Source organism: Anarrhichthys ocellatus, unplaced genomic scaffold, assembly GCF_004355925.1.
Source record: "Anarrhichthys ocellatus isolate YVR2014 unplaced genomic scaffold, GSC_Weel_1.0 scaffold25, whole genome shotgun sequence".
NCBI lineage: Eukaryota > Metazoa > Chordata > Actinopteri > Perciformes > Anarhichadidae > Anarrhichthys > Anarrhichthys ocellatus.
In genome coordinates this window covers 904,579-921,667 of record NW_022280055.1, presented here as the reverse complement: position 1 = coordinate 921,667, position 17,089 = coordinate 904,579, and positions in this window count along the sequence as shown.

Here is a 17,089-nt window from a genome sequence, read left to right as displayed (position 1 = left end):
CCCCCCCCCCCCCCCCCCCCCCCCCCAAACACACACACACACACACACACCAGGGAACTGAATTGAATTTATGGGCAATTTGCTTATGTAGAAGGAACAACCATCTGTTCCGGGCTCCTCCTGCCCCGTCAGTTTGTCTATTGTTTTTAACAGAGCAACAGTTTCCCACATAATATTCAGTGGTAAGTTATCGTCAATAACAGGGATTGCTCGCATAAGAAAAAAACAACTATGTCATAATTAATTTGGAAATGTATCACAGTATTGGAGGAATTAGTGATGTCATAGGAGAAAATACCTTTAATAACTATAACTACTTTGGACATGTATAAGTAAAGGTTGGTGTATAAAGGGATATAAATGATGTCCTCATAGGAGAAGTAATAACTGTTGACAAATACTGTACATCAATAAACAGTTAATAATGCCCTTATATCTGCTTACAACAAAGGTATTTCCAAATTGACCTGATGGTGCATGGCGCTTGATCAAAAGTCAGGGGATCATCAAAGTTATTAGGCTTCATCCTCTGGGGAACATGCATGTCTGTAAAAAGGTTCATGGTAATCCATCCAATAGTTGTTGAGATATTTCAGTCTGGACCAAAGTGGTGGGCCAACTGTCCGACCGACTTTGCCATCCATAGAGCCATGCCTCTAGGGTGCCTAAACATATGCATGATTAAGGAAACCCACTGTTGAATATATGAAGGCAAATCACTGTCAAAATCCGAGAGCGTAAATGAGATCCATGTGCGCGTGAAAATCAAACAGCCGCGCGCGTATTTTACTTTGACGAGCGCTTTTACGTCACTCCGCGAGCAGAATTCACTCTCGCGCGAGCAAAAGTCGCTCGCGAAACTTCAACCCGCTCGCTCGCGAGTCTTTTACCTGCTCGCTCGCGAGTAGTTTTTCTTTTTGACAGTAAGTGGGCGGACCCAGTCGCTATTGTATCTCTACATCTAATTGGTTACAATCCTCGTGATAAACCGGATATCACTCTGACGCAGACGCTAGGTCTGATAGAGGTGGTTTTCAATCGCCACTAAACACTACTCCACTACATCTCAGGATGTTCTACATTTGTCTGACAGGTTTTGTAGACTGTAGAGGCTGATGAAATACAAATGATGTTAATAGAGTTGTTAAATACAATAATTAAAACTGTGTTAAAGTCAAGTTGCTCAGATTGGTTTAAATTCCCTCCATCACAGACAATGTGTGTTTGATACTCAAACCTCTTGTGACAAACAGCTCAAAGAAACTCTTTGATCTTAATTGATAAAAACATGATGTGATCATATTTAATCATACTGTTGTGTTTACAGAAGAGATATAATATAGTTGTATAAAATATGAGCAACAATTTGGACCTGCTCAAACATCTGGAGCCAAGATTAGGGACCACTGTTTGTATATTAACTGTTAAATCACTGACAAGTAATTAGTGGAGGAAAAAGTATTCAGATCCTTCACTGCAGTAAACGTACTAATACCATACTGATGAAACAATAATCCACTACGAGTAAAATATCTGCATTCAAAACCTTAGTCAATATTATCAGCAAAATCTACTTTAAGTGCAGAAAGTAAAAGTACCCATGCAGTAAAATGTACATTATTTGCCCCTGACCTGTAGTGCAATCTGAAAATCTCCCCCTAGCGTCTGCGTCAGAGTGATATCCTGTTTATCCAAAGATGAGGATTGTAACCAATTAGATGTAGAGTTACAATGGCGACTGGGTCCGCCCACTTACTGTCAAAAACAAAAACTACTCCCGAGCGAGCAGGTAAAAGACTCGCGAGCGAGCGGGTTGAAGTTTCGCGAGCGACTTTTGCTCGCGCGAGAGTGAATTCTGCTCGCGGAGTGATGTAAAAGCGCTCGTCAAAGCGCGGCTGTTTGATTTTCGCGCGCGCATGGATCTCATTTGCGCTCTCGGATTTTGACAGTGATTTGCCTTCATATGAATAGCTGAAATATATTATATTCTACCATAAAACATTCAAATACCATCAAGTAAGACAAGGACATAAGTTCACGGTTGAGTGCAAGGACGCATTATAAGTGGCTATTTTATAGCAATATTATAGGAATAATGGATGAAAATTAAAAAGGAAAAGGTCACTTGACATCGACAGAGTATAAATATGTATAGGATTACATATGATGCCAAAGACGGTGAATAAAACCCACCCAAGCACACTGTAGAGTCCCGGTCAAAGTAATATTAATATATATATATATATATATATATACACACACACTACATATACTTTTGCATCAGGGATTTGGCAGCCCCCTTCCCCATGGAGGCGAGGAGTCTGCTCTGTCTCATTAGCTTTCAAAACCACATCTATAGTGACTGCGCCCAGCTACTTCAAATCAAGTAGGCACAGAAAAACCCTTCTGCACTCGCTCGTCAGTTTAAAGTAATTCAGAACCCACACATACTGGTATCACATTAAATGCAATTTTCAATGATTAGGGTTTTCATAAGGCAATCAGTGCCGATTAGACTCGGAGATGGACGGAGATGTGAGGTGACTGTCGGAGTGAGCTTTGATGGGGGAGATCAGAAGGTTAGTCCTCTCTGTCTGAGTCAAAAGTGAATGTAGGATGAGAGGTGTTAAATATTGAGGATCACCCCCCCCCCCCTCCCCCCTCTGTTAGATCTCTAGCTCCAGCTTCAACGTTATGTAATGATTTTTTTTCTCCTCTTTTGGGTGTGTGAGATAAAGATTGTCCTCAGGCAGCCAAGGAGGGAAGGGTTGGCAACATGATTCATGCTTTCATCATACAGGGGTGAGGCACTACAGTCCACTGAGGCTACCTGTGTGACTCAAGCAGGTTTTAAAGGAGAACTATGTAAGATCACGCCTCCTGCTTTAAAGAAATACGGAGCAACGTGTCACCTCTACTACTGGGTCCATATTGTTTAGATTTATAGATATCAGTTATGGGGAGAGCCAGGAGACCTACCTGCCAGGAGAAGTGCCGTCTCTGGGAGATGGACCCAAATTCAGCCGGCACAAACCCCAGTACCGGTTTGCTGATTCGGCAAGGGCAAGTCATTCTTTCGTTTCTGTCGTTTAGGATTTAATCTCATGAGCAAACCATCGAAATGCACACAGACCCTGTACCTTTTTAACGTGATTGACAAGCCCTACCTTTCGTCTTCTCATGTTGGACCAACCTGTGTCTCACTCCCAACTTGCTAAATACCGCCGCCTGGTCAGTGCCCAGAGAGAGAAAACCTGCTCATGCTGGGTGGGAGGGGTTGATGGACGGGGCATTGAGCATTCTCATTTCAGAAAATATCTCTATCGTCTTTGACACAACGTTAACACCTGTAACCTTTTCACATTCTGTTGATGAAGTTTGTTCATTTTTTGAATGTTTTAAACTATAATTCTGGCCGTATATCTTACACGTTGCCCTTTTCAAAGTTCCTGAGAAAACCACTAAAAATAGTACAAATGGTTTATGTTCTTAACTGAGCATTCAATAAAAGGAAGCAGCAGTTGTACAACAGTACAAATCTTACTTACCGTCTTACCAAATCAATCTTTGTATTCACACAATTCCAACACCTTCTTGTGTGCTAACTAATTCACTGTATCACGTGGTGGAAGATCCTATTAGGGAACTTATCTCTGGATTCCTCATTAGTCTCAATTAGGCAGCATGGACTGATACAGAGTTATTATGGCCATTTACTGTACACCAGAATACATTTATTTTATCCTTATGAAACATTATCTGGAATGTTTTACAACAAATATGCAAGTATAGCCAATAAAGTAAGAGCTCGAGTGAGATTAGCTACAGACTTTGCAACACATCAGTTTCACAATCATGATTAAGATTACTGTGAAACCATGTCAACGCCGAATGTAGGGTCCAGACTTTGTGTAACAGGAATTCAAGTGGATCAGCACATGCAAAGACAAAGTCAAAAGCTGTGGATACATTTAGCACATATTGCCTTGTAATTTACAGTGGCACAGCGGCTAATGTTGTTGGCCCTGCGTACATAACAAAGGGTTTGGTCTTCAGATTACATATGCGATGTTTGTAGCCCAGTGATTAGCTGTGTGAACTTGGGACTCTGGCTGTTGAGTAAAAAGCACATTTCTACCAAATTGAAACACTTGAATGAAGGAAAAGTGCCTCATAATTGTACTCAAGCACATACTGTAAATGGCTAATTGCACTGTGCTACATTTCACCAAAACAAAAAAATATTCACACCATGATGTTTAGAGGAAAACATAATTGCAAAATGTCTTCATCATTTATCATCAGAAATGATTGCAGTGTTAGACTAAATGAAAATAATAATGTATTTCAGTTTACTGTAGAAGGTTGTCCACAGTCCCATTAAGTTGTGCAACAGCAAACATTTACTGTCTCTGTGTCTCAAAGTCAAAGTATCACTAGTTGAGTAGTTTATTTAGATTTTCGGTCCCTTACCGTGCAGTTTAAAACATCAATTAATTAGAAGACATGCAAGCCTTTTGCCACATTAAGTGTTATGTAGTGATGAACTAGAGTGAACCAGCTGAGATAGTATTCATATACAAGTAATATTCAGTCTGATTTCAATAATTCAAACACAAGTCATCCATAGCTCTTGGTTTGAAAAAGTAGTTTACTCCTCAAAATCAATTTCGTCTTTACTATAATTCTAGATTACGAGACTGAAAATTGAGCCCAGTCACGCGGAACCACTTTTTAACACATCTATTGATTTCACTTGTCCATTTATGTTGCTGCTAAAATGGTCCTTCATTCATTTTAACTAGCACACAAAATGATTTAACATTAACTAAATTAAACAGAACTGCTCTGTTTACTGTGTGCTTTTTTGGCAGCAAATGTGTAATTTTCATGGAACCAAAGTCAGTTTAGTCAAATATCTTCACTATTTACAAAACTTTTCCTTCTTCTGAAAACGCCAAATGTTTTTGTCTGTCACAGTAATCGTCATATATTCAGAAAGAGGTGATATTTTACTGCTTAAAGAATTAAGTTTATTGGCTCTCTGCTGACATATTATGATAACTTCAGTTGGACAACACAAGTCTGCTTCCAACACGAGTTCTCCCTTCGGGTTGTTTTCTTTGCCTCCATTTCTGTCTCTGCAACACAAAAAAGCTGTGAAGAAGCTGTAGGCTCTGCTTTTCTTGCACTTACGTGCTTTAAATATTCTTGAGTGCTGCAGCATTTGTGCATTTTTTACTCCTGACGCACACACTGTCACAGCTGCAAGCGACCCCCCCCCCCCAGTGACCAGAGGCATTGAAGCCATGGTCTCCCCTGGCCTGGCCTAAATTTACTTGGGTTTAGAACTTGGGTCAAGCCCCCAGGAGCCCAACAGAAACTGATAAATAGAAGGTTAGTGTTTCAGTCAGTGTGTTTGTGTGGACAGCAATTCCAGCCTCCATACCCATCTGCCACTGACCCTCGTTTTGCCAAAAGACCAATTGCGATTTGTGGCCACCAGATTAGTCTGTGGTGACATAATGATTTTGTCCCACATAAGGGTGATTTGACATGCTCTGCTTGCCTGTCTGTTGCTTGCAGGCTCTGCAATCCGGCACTCTGCCTCTGCCTCATTACTGTCCAACACATCAGGAGATGGTTCCTCCGTTTGGTGCACATTCATGCGCGTGTACGCGCCACCACATTCACACAAATCTTCTGCACTTATATGTGTCTATTTTCATGCAGCTCTTAGTGTGAATCTGCTATTTGTTCTCATCTGCATGATTTCTACTTGCTTTCCATTATTCATGTTTTCTACACACACAACTTGCCTTTTCTCGCTTTAGGGCTTTTTCTCATGTTAATCTTTTATTTTCCCGGAGCTTCCCTTCTCTGTTTGCTCTGAGCAGTGCTTTGATGTCATGGTGCTGGCCCAGCCCAGCTGTCTGGACCAGGTGAGTTGGGATTTCTTCTTAATAACCCTTTAAAGTACTTCAATTCAGTTGAACTTGAATGCTTTCCAATACTCTGAATACATATACAACTTAAATTATTTGTGTTGCGCATGGGAACATTTGAACCAAATCAGAATAGAGTCAAATAACTATTTAATAAAAATAAAAAAAGCCCAAAAGCAAAGAAACAAAACCTTGAAATCCCCCTTCAAAGTGTCCTGGTACTTTACTTTTTGGCTCATTATAATCAATATGCACACCAACATCACCACGGATTGATGTTTCTACAGCACTCTTGTTATTTAGGATACCTAATAAGGTACAGTTGAAACTTTAATAACCCCCATGGGGATTTTGGGCAATGCGGTGTAACAAAATGTAGCAATGCGGTGGAAGGAAAGGGAAGGAGGCTTCAGCGCTGTGCTTCTCACTTCTTACAACACAATGCACAAAGTACACCCTCTCATGCATAATGATCATGGAGGTATACAATGTTGAGAATATAGATTTGTGCTGAAGATAGCCATTTACAGATTTCTGTTTGGATGTCCATGCATTTTGTACCGCTCATTTTCACCTCCATGTGAACTTCTTTCATGTCTTTTTTTTTTAAATTGTCTTTTTATCAAAGGAGTGATAGAGGACGAGAGATAAGAGGAAGGTGGCAAACACGGTAAATCATTCCAGGTGAAAGTGGCTGGAGTGTAGGCGAGGATGCCTCCCTTCCCCTGCCATATACACCTCCTCCTGCCACCCCCGCCTCCCCTCTCGGCCTTGTGCATCTCCTCATGGCTCACTTTCATCTGCGCTGCACTATAAACAGAGCTTCTTACCATTTCAAAGCTCATACCTGTTACGTCTCTCCTCTCTCGCCTCCCATCTGCAGCGGCGTCAGGCCAGTGGGACTGGACCTGAGCGCACAGGTGGTGGGATTTGGCCAGGGGTATGGAGTGTATGAGGGATGATAAAGCACCGAGAGTGAAAGCACAGCGACATTCAAAGTAAAAGAGAATTATACGTAACGTATAAAGCGGTCCCCAAACTTTTTTGCTCCACGGACCGGTTTCATGTAAGACAATATTTTTCACGGACCGGCATTCAAGGTGTGGCGGATAAACACGACGAAATAAAATGATACGATCGGCATGAAAACAAATATAAAATGAATAAAAAAATACAACTCACAATAACGCTGAATCAGTGGCAGCCCTGAGCTTGTTTCTCTGCAACGGGACTGTCCCATCTGGGGGTAATGGGAGACAATGACACCCAAAGTCTGTTCCTTATGTACACTCTACTTCGTTTTGTTTTGATTGCCGACACGTAGTATCCTTGGCTTGTTTGTAGTCAACAGATGTGTAAATGCGGGAGGATTTCAGTGAAATATGCGTGGATGTGGCAGCATGTCATTATGTGTGTGTTAATGCATTTGTGTTTGCATTTATTAGGCAGGCATTTGGCATTTGGAAGCCAGCTTGGGGGCTTTGAAGCATATTGTGTGTGTTTGTGTGCACAATGATGTGTGTGTGTGTGTGTGTGTGTGTGTGTGTGTGTGTGTGTGTAAGTGGAGTAGTGCATTAAAAGCCTGCCTGGCACACTCTGCAGAGAGCCAGGGCGCCTGTTCCAAGATAAAACGAGACTTCGATCAGCTTGTTGACTTTTTGGCAGAATTAGCTTCCTGAAATATAATTTGCATGTTGATTGTATCCAATAAAGCTCAATGTAAAAAGTAGCATTGTTTATTACTGTCAAGTGACTAATATCTAGCTCTTCTCGCACATATGGCTTCATGAATATGAATCCTTTGTTGCAAAACCTGCTTTGGCTGCGAGTAACTTTGCCGGCTTACCAACGTTAATCCTTATTCATATTTATGGCCTGTTGTTTTATGTTGTTTTTTTCCATTTATTTCTTATATACATGCTTTGGGCAAGATAAACATTTCTTGTACTGTGCTAATAAAGAAAATGAAATTGAATTGCAGGGATGCAATTGAATGGACGTGTAGGATGAGAGTGAGACTGAGGGGAAAAAAGGGAGGGAGTGAGATTAGAGCAAGTGAATGTAGGGGGAAAGAGAGAGGGATTAGTGGAGGGCAGAGTGAAAGAGAGAGAGAGAGTATTGCTCTGCCAGGTGAGCTGTGAGGTGAGCCAAAGCCTTCAGAGATTATAACAGGCCGGTCACAGGTCAATCAGTGGGACAGGTTGTTTGAAACTGTGAGGCTTTTCACCTCCCACAGCTCCATCACTATAGTGACCCATTGTCAGCTTGTGGCTCATTACCTGTACTTGGATCAGCAAGTTCTGAAACAAGTTGCTGAGGAGAGAGGTGGGCAGCTGATTGCAGGGATGTTGATGGAATGGTGTGGAACGGGATTCATGGGTTGTGGTTGGGAGGGGGGGGTACATGAAAAGAGAAGGGTTCGGCTTTATTTGTTGTAGCTGTACGTTCTAGCACAACAGATGGAGGACTAGAGTAGTTCTGCTCAGAAAATGTGAGGTTACGAGAGCTTTGCGAGCTGAAAGGAGAGCTGACCGCCCTGTGTTTACAACAGAATTGTCTCACAAAGCCCCTTATTTGTTTTCTGTCGGCATAGAGCAAGTCTCAACGGTTGAAATATGTAATCAATTAAATTTAAGCTTTTGTATTATGCTAGTGGACAAAAAAGGGACTTACAGATAAGGCTGGCACTATTGTGTGTGTTTTCTATTGTTAGCAAATCCAATGAAAAGACCAAAACCAACAATGTGTAAGTCCGTCCCTCAATACTCGTGCCTCCCCTGCCCTTTCTGTGACATCAGCCCAAAGCCCATTCATTCTTGCTGCACATGAAAATCTTTAAAGTTCCCCTCCAGACTTCTTTTGAGACATATGCAATTAATCTCTTCGAAATCTGGTACGGTAGCCCAAAAAAGTTTGATGGCCTTGTTAAACAAGGACTACATTTATATGGACTGTTCACAGATCAAAAATACCCATTTTTCCTCTTACCTGTACTGTTTATCGATGTAGATAAGTACATTTAGCCTACATTACTGTTAGTAGATGCAAGCTTCCTTCTGTGTGGTGATACAGTTTGCGGGTTTAGTTCAGTAGAAAGAAAAGTTGCATGAAACTGCTCACATCAAGGTCTTTGAATTATCTTGAGTAACTTGAGTGAATGATTTCTGGAAAGAAACCTTGCTTTTGAGTTTTTTGGCCCTTTGAGCACCAGCAAGGTGTAAATAATTCCATTATATTCAAGTGAAGGCAGACATCTCTACTGCCTACACCTCCACAACTAGGCAACTCATGCCAAAACAGATTGAAACATAGCACTACAGGTAAGTGGAAGCGGGTGAACTGTCCCTTTTAACATCTGGTCCTTCTCCCACACAAAAAAAATCCAGAATCTATGACTATGCAAATACTGTTCAACAGTTTAACTACTGGGAACACAATATTTCCTCCTGCACTGAGAAGTCCACTGGTGCCTCACTCATGCAAATTGCATATTGGAGTAACGTCCTAATCTCAGATTGAAGTTGAGTCGAGTAAAACGTTTCTTTTTGAGCAGATGTGAAAAGAAACTCTGCACAGTTAAGTTTAGACATCCAAGTGAAGTAACAATAGGCAAACGTATTTTTTTGTGTGGAGGGGGACTTTAAAAATGGGTAGTGAATGTATATTTTCATTTGCAGTTTTTCTGCATCTGCAGTTTTTTATCCTACATTACTTAGCAGGAGTGAATACTGTTTTATTTTCAGCCTGTCTATTTGGCCCCACCAGGACGGTGTATGTGTGTTTGATTTAAAATAAACTACAATGACCATGGTCATGGTAATGAAAGAACTTGTCGCCCTGTGATACACAGGTGGGTTATGTTGCTGCATGCCAATTAGCTGTGGCAATCCCAAACTGTTCATTTTCCCTTTTGTCCCTGGAGGTTAGTTTGATCTTTTGTCGACTGTTTCTGTTTGTACAGTAAATGCAGTTCATCTGTCTTTGGCATTTGTTGTCATGGTAGCTGAGATTATGCCCTTGATATTATTGTAGCTCTGTTGTTTATTGCCATGCAATATAATGGCTTTAAAAAGTCATTGCTTAACTGCAGTCCTTTTCTGACGCACAAAAGCTGCAATGAATCATGATTCAAGATAATTTAGCTCACCTACGACTTCAGATTTAGATTGACATCATTTAGTCTGTCACCTGTATGTTTCACATACAAGCCACAACAGACACAAATTTAATTTTCAGAGTGAAGTTTCCTCACCAGGTTCCCTTCATGGCTTGGCTTTGTCTAGAGGTCTGCCTTCATTCTGTATGTGGCTTCAAATAAAGTCAAGGACACCTGATGAGAAAATCTTGAACACGCATATTATAGATTATTTACCAGTGAACGTAAGTCTTATTTTCTGTTCTATTTGGTTCGAGATGGAGTTATGTTGGAGCAGAAACGCACATATAAATGCAAGCTGCATACTGAGAGCCGTCTGGAGGTTTTGGTCTCTCTCTCTCTCTTTAATAGTATTCCTTTGCTTCACATTCTCTGGAGCTTCACACACAGTCCCAGACAACTTGTGCGATCAGCCTCCAGTGGCGTGAAGGTGAAGCCAGCTAAAAACCCTGACCCGAGCAAAAGGCAGGCAGCGTGCTGATATGATTGTCCCATTCTTAGCGGACCATGATATCTTTGCAGTGATGAAATCTTGTGTAAGACAGCTCAAACGCACAGTTCCCTCGTCATTACTAAGACTAATTGGCTTTTGCAACAGGCTTTCATCTCTTGGATTGATGCTGTTTCTTTAGATTGACACTCAGATTGCAGGTTCGCCTGGAGGTAGGAAGACTGATTAATAATTTGGCTCGAGATGTAATTAGTGTGTCTCTTTTATTACTGCTGAGGGGCTGCACAGCACTGAACTCCGAGTTGTTTAACATGTATAAGAGGTGACTCGCTAGGCTTAAGGCATTTATGCTGAGATGGCGATGTGTATGTTACAGGGAATGATATGTTGAAAGATGTAATTCAGCTGCCTTTACATGGATATTACTGTGAAGCCATTAAGCCTTTAATTTGTTGTGAGTGGAATTCAAGTAACGTTTGTAACCGGTCTTTGGGCTCTTTTTAAAAGCTATTGCACATGGCGCAAAGGCATTCAGGTCCAACTCCACTTTTGCTAGTTTAACAGTGCATAATCTGGGCACAGAGTGAGGTTTAAAGGGCAAAGGGGTAGTATTTATTCTCCTAATTAACCAAAGGTGTGTTTTGGGTGTAACATGAATTAATCCAATCTGATTGTCATCTGCCATGCCTTCACATGGCGCATTGCTATTTAAATGGCATATTGGATAAGCGAGCGTCTTTCTGCTGTGGAAGCGGATCTGCTGAAGCCCAAAGTGAAAGAGCACGAGCAAAATGTCGACAGGAGACACCGCCATCTTCCAATCCTCTGTCCCATCAACAAATATAGCAAACTATTATACTGAGAAGGAGGAGCGATCCTGTGCATCGTTCAGTCTGAATGTAGAAATTAATGTTGCTGTGTGCAGTGCAGTAGCAGCTCTGTGTGGCTGCACTACAGCATCGCTTTGAGTTTAATCCTAACACCAGCATGCTAACATGCTCGCAATAACAATAGCAAAGTTAGTATGTTCGCATGATAACATTTGCTACTTGGCACAAAACACAACGTACAGCTGAGGCTGATGGAAATATTATTAGTTTGTGGGTGAACTATCCCTTTTAAAGTTACTGATTCTCAAGTGACTGGTCAGCTCTCATTTGTGTCACTGCCTCGCCACCCAAGCTGTACTGAAGTAAAGCGAAGTTAGAATATATTATTTATTATTATTCTTGTTCTAAACTTAAAAATGTATTACTAAGACTATGTTCTTCAATAATAAATACTTTCTGTGGGGATTTACATTTCAAATGGCATCCAGTGAGGATGCATCCCAGTATTAAAAGTTAATGTTATGATCTTGCAAACCCATAAATTAGGAAGGCAAATCAACAGAGACTAATTACATATTCTAGAGGAATTACACCCTAATAAATGTCTATTTCATTGGATTCCTCCCTTCATTTGTGAGTTTTATAAACTCAGGGCCTCTTAAGTTTGACAGCAGCTTTTGATTTTAGACGCAAAGTCAAGTCATGTCCAGAAGTCATGAGTTAATGAATTTTATTGACTCTGCAGCTCAGATTTGCTTGGCTCATCATAAATCGTACAGTTTGATAGCAGCAAAATAACCTAAATGTCTCTTATTTTATTTGCCCATAAACCTTAAAGTAATGTTAACACCCAGTATAATAAAATCTTGTTCTTGCACCAAAGCCCTTTTCCAAGACATCTTAGTAATAAGGGCTATTTGGAATAATGAAATGTTTAGAAATCATGGTTCTCAGCCCAATTAAACTATGAACCTTGCCCGCTTCATGAATTGTTGTGCTCAATCTAATTTGTGGTGTAAATTTTATTTAATTGCATGTGTAAACCACAACAGCTAATCAGAGCAATATGTTTTTTGCTTCTCAACATTATTTTTATTCATTATGCAAATCCAGTCACGGAACAGAAGCTCAGACAAGTTGCTGCTTAATTAATTCCACCTATAAGAGCATCGATGCAGTTAAAATAGTGTCAAAGGTCCAATGGGCTGGTTGAACAGATGATGTAAGAGATATCAGGGTGGTCTCTTCACAGAGTCTCCAGGCATTGGCATTAATTTATGCTACTGGTTTACTGTACACATACAGGGCGATGTCATAACTGCACGTGGTTGCAGGTGAAATCATTATAAGACAATAAAGAATGGGAGCAAAGATGTGAGGGCTAGATAAAGGACAGCAGTGCAAGATAAGCTGCAAATGGCAGATGGGGAACATTGATGTGGAAGTAAAAGAGTGTAGAGTTCCTTGTCATACTTGCTTCATCACGTGGAGGATTTTGACCTTTATGTCATGTCTCTCCTCTCTTTGACATTTCACACACTCATTCTGGGTAACTTTGTTTAAATTATATATCCACTATTTGTAAAAGTTTGGATGCAGAAAATGTCTTAAGCATTTAGTCCCATCTCTGCTGCAGTGGTATTTTTCCACTGCTTCTCTCAGAAGTTGTCTCTTTTTCTCTTTTTCTATTGATGAAGTTGTATTTTCTGTAGGCGCTGCTGTTCACTTGAGTCTGTTTATTCATAACTGTAACATGAAGTACCTGCTGGAAAAATGAAATTCATTTCTCTTTGTTTGGCAGAGAAGGACTAACCCGGCACTCATAACAAATAACTTGCTTTCATAAAAAGATTTAAGGTTTGTTTTAATTGACAACTATTTTAATCAGCAATTAATTGTTTAAGTTGTTTTTTGACAATTTCAGCAACCTTGGGTTTTGGGAAATTATGATGGGCATTTTTCAAATTTGTATTGGATATTTCATAAACCAACCAATCAATAATGAAAATGCCTAATTAGTTGCAGCCGTATATTGAATGATGAACTCAATGTTCATCAAGAATTCAATGATGCATATCATTTTTCTTCAATTGGTATTTTGGATAAAATGTAGCTAATGTTTGTTTACATTTACAGCATAAGTAATAGGAGCACTTCAAATGATTAAATTACACCACCTAGCTCTTTCATTGCTCTACAACTGAGGAAAATGGACCGCCGGCTAAATGTCTTACAGATAAATACTCTGGGCCGATATATCAGCCAACATTAACTTATTATTCTAGATCCGACATGTTGGTATCATTGTATGTCAACTGAGACAGAGTAACGAGACAGAGGTGCCAAAATGTGTGTACGGTAATTAAGTGTCACCAGTTCAGTGTGTCCACAAGAGACTTGACAAGTTTATGACTCAGCTGAAAAATGTTCCACTCAGTCTGTACAGTACTGCAGGGGCAATCCTGTAAAAAATAATGTGAGGGACTCTTTCCAAAATGTCTGTTTGTGTTATGTGTTTATTGAAAAATCGAAGTATATTCCACTAAATATCAATCACTGGGTTTAATAATTCTTATTCTTGGACATACTGAACCTTATCCTCTCCCATCCTGCACTGAGGCTTCACATGTAACCAAACGCATTCACGCCTTTTTGCAATTTAGAGATACAAATTCATCTGACCCCTCAAGCTTTGTTTATTATAAAGAAACAAAGGTTTTCTGGAGCTCATGCCTCAAGCACATACGGCGAGTATAAACTTAAAGTTTCGGACTTTGAAAGGAGGCTGATGCAGCAGAAGAAGGAATGTGCAAATCTGGACAAAAGATGCAAATTCAACAAAATGGGGAGGTTTACATTTACAGTATTTCTTCACAAACTTAAAAAAGAGACAGTTGACCTGGTTAGGCTAGAGTAGGAGACAGGGCCAGGAGCGGCGGGTTGGCAGTCAGCTCTCCTGTATTTGCCTTCAGGCGTTGTAGTGATAGATTTGTACAATACTCAATCTCTGACCTTTCAGTTTTGCCCTAGCAGCGGAGGACGCCCACATTTCCCTCTGTCTCCATCCCTCCATCTCTACCTTTCTCTTCTCATCCTCTCGAGTCTCCTTTCAGAACCCATAAGCGGCTTGAAGACTCTCCTTTTTTTTTTTTCCCCCGAGCGCCCCTTTTGCACCTCTTTGTTTTCATTAAAGGAGAGTTTGATCTCATTTAACCGCTGAGCTCCACTGGAAGAAGTACAGAAGAAGAGGATGCATGTAAGAGTTAGCTCAGACACTTTTTTTTTGGTATATTGCATACTTCCTGGTCGGAGGCCATGCAGGCTGAAATCCATGGCTGCCTGTAATCACGGCAGCTTTTCTACGAGGTATCAAAAACAAAATAGCAGCGTATTTCTTGCCAACTGTGCTGCTGCTTCCTGTTTTTTATTGCTCCCATTTTTCTGCTTGGATATTTCTGCTTTCCTCTGCCTCTGCTTTTCTCTTTCACGTAGACCATATTCTCATTATTTATCACTCTGCCCCTATCACCTACCTCTTTGCTTAGCCTCGCTCTCTTCTCCTTTCTCCTTACCTTCTGTGCCACTCTCTCACTTAAAAGCAAGGCTGGATGGAAACTTTCATCCCGGTACCAGTGACCCAATTACTCTAAGTTGTCCCTCCCTGGTAGGATGTAGCTGTGTCTCTCCCTAGAGACTCCGCCTGCAGCGCACAGACGATCCATCACTCTCCTCTGCCATCTCCCTCTCGCCAAATTTATTACTGTCTCTCACACACACGCACACACACACACACACACAGGCTAAGAGGCATTCACATAACCCCATATGCACGGATGCCCTCAAATGCTCTCAAAACCAGACCTACACAACAATAAAGCAGTCATATGTATGAATTGAGTGTACATGCATTTGTATATGCACACTCACATGTAGTTGCATAATTGCTGGTGGGCGTCTGACACATTATTTATTTTTGCTCTGACACCTCGTCACACCTGCACTCTTTGTATAATCCTGTCTGGGCTTTTCACAGTCCTGTCACCAGAATTTGATGAAGGGGCCAGGCGTCATGAAGGCAGTGTGCAACCATTCATTTGCTGAAATCAGCCACTGCTGGGGAAAAAAACAATCCGGTTCAAAATAGGTGTTGGCAGGTAGGGTTGCATGGAAAATGGTTTCGTTTATCTGTTCACAAGATAGCCGGTAACTGCGATCTATTACAGTTTCTGTAAAAACCTATTTCAGCCCTCTTCTTGTGGTAATATTAATGAAAAATAACGACATTACTCTCAAGTATCTTTAAGAGAACACGCTCTTCGTTGTATTAAAGCACTATACATGAAATTAATCAAATTACCTGACAGTTGTACAATCGACATAATCATTAGGCCTTCTGTTTAAAGCATATAAATATAACGTTAAATCAGCGTCGAGCACTTAACAAAAAAGTAAGTCACTGATAAAATCTGCTTTGGTAGATTATGTATTGATGATCTATTGATCACTCCGCAGTATAATCCATTGTCTGGGTAAAATCTGTTTTGCTAAGCAGCTTAGATGGGCATTAGTACACACTCTCATCAACGACGTGTAGAGGACACAGACCGGGGCCCTCTGAACGCACAGTGACAGTTTGGGGATGTTAGCCTTTCTCAGCAACTAGCAAATCTGTCAAATCAGCAAAGGAAGGAAGAGTAAATAGGGTGTGTTGGGGAAACATGATTATCTCCAAGCAAGAAACTAGGCCAGTCAATAAACACTAATAGATTAATGGAGACAACCGCGGATGGAGTCCCATCTCTAACTCTGGGCATTAGTTTAATGATCAGAAATGCTGAAACAGGCTTCGCTTGGGTTCAGCCAATGCATTGCCTGCGGGACCTCTAATGGGTCCAAAGTCGGTTTCAACTTCTGTCTCTCAGTATATATACGTGTGTGTGTGTGTGTGTGTGTGTGTGTGTGTCTGTCTCTAATTCTCTGTGTGTCACTCTTCCCTTCTGGCTGTGTAGCTTCTTATGCTCCTTGTGTCTCCCGGGCTCCATCGTGATTGACGGATGCTGAGAAGGGAGGCAGAAGGGTTATCGGCCCATCTGACAATCAAAGCCTGCTTAGAGTAGCAGCACACAGCCTGGCGCGGGAAATAGGCCCAGAAGCCGGGAGGAAAGAGGTACTGAAGTTTAATGGATGTTTTTAACCCTTTTTGCCCAAGAAGGCTGACAAAAACACACGCATCTCCTGCCTGCACCCATTGTGAATAACGCGAGGGACTTGATAAATTCAGTGTTGGATGTATCATGGCCAAGTGGCTCAGAGATGATGGAGGACAACCCGTCGAGGTCTCAGTATGGGACCTCGACTGATGTGGAGGCCCCCAGGAGAGACAACCTTGCTGCTACATCTTCTCCCAGCATGGCATCTGTCCAAGCAGGTGGGTTGGCTGAAGGTTGAAAATGTGTCCCGCTGAGCATAAACGTGGGCCAAGCAGGGGGTTCTGGCCAAGAAACCTGGTTATCTCACTGGATATCACATCGATACATTCCTTGCAAAATTGGTCCCCTGATGCTGGACCTACTGCAACTCCTTCTTTTTTTTTTTCTTTTGTCTTCCTTTCATTGTCCACCTTACCTGTCATGGCTGCCCAGGGCCGAACAATGAATTTGGCAAAGTACCCCTGTTGTGTGGATGATTTCCCTGGACAAGATGTCCT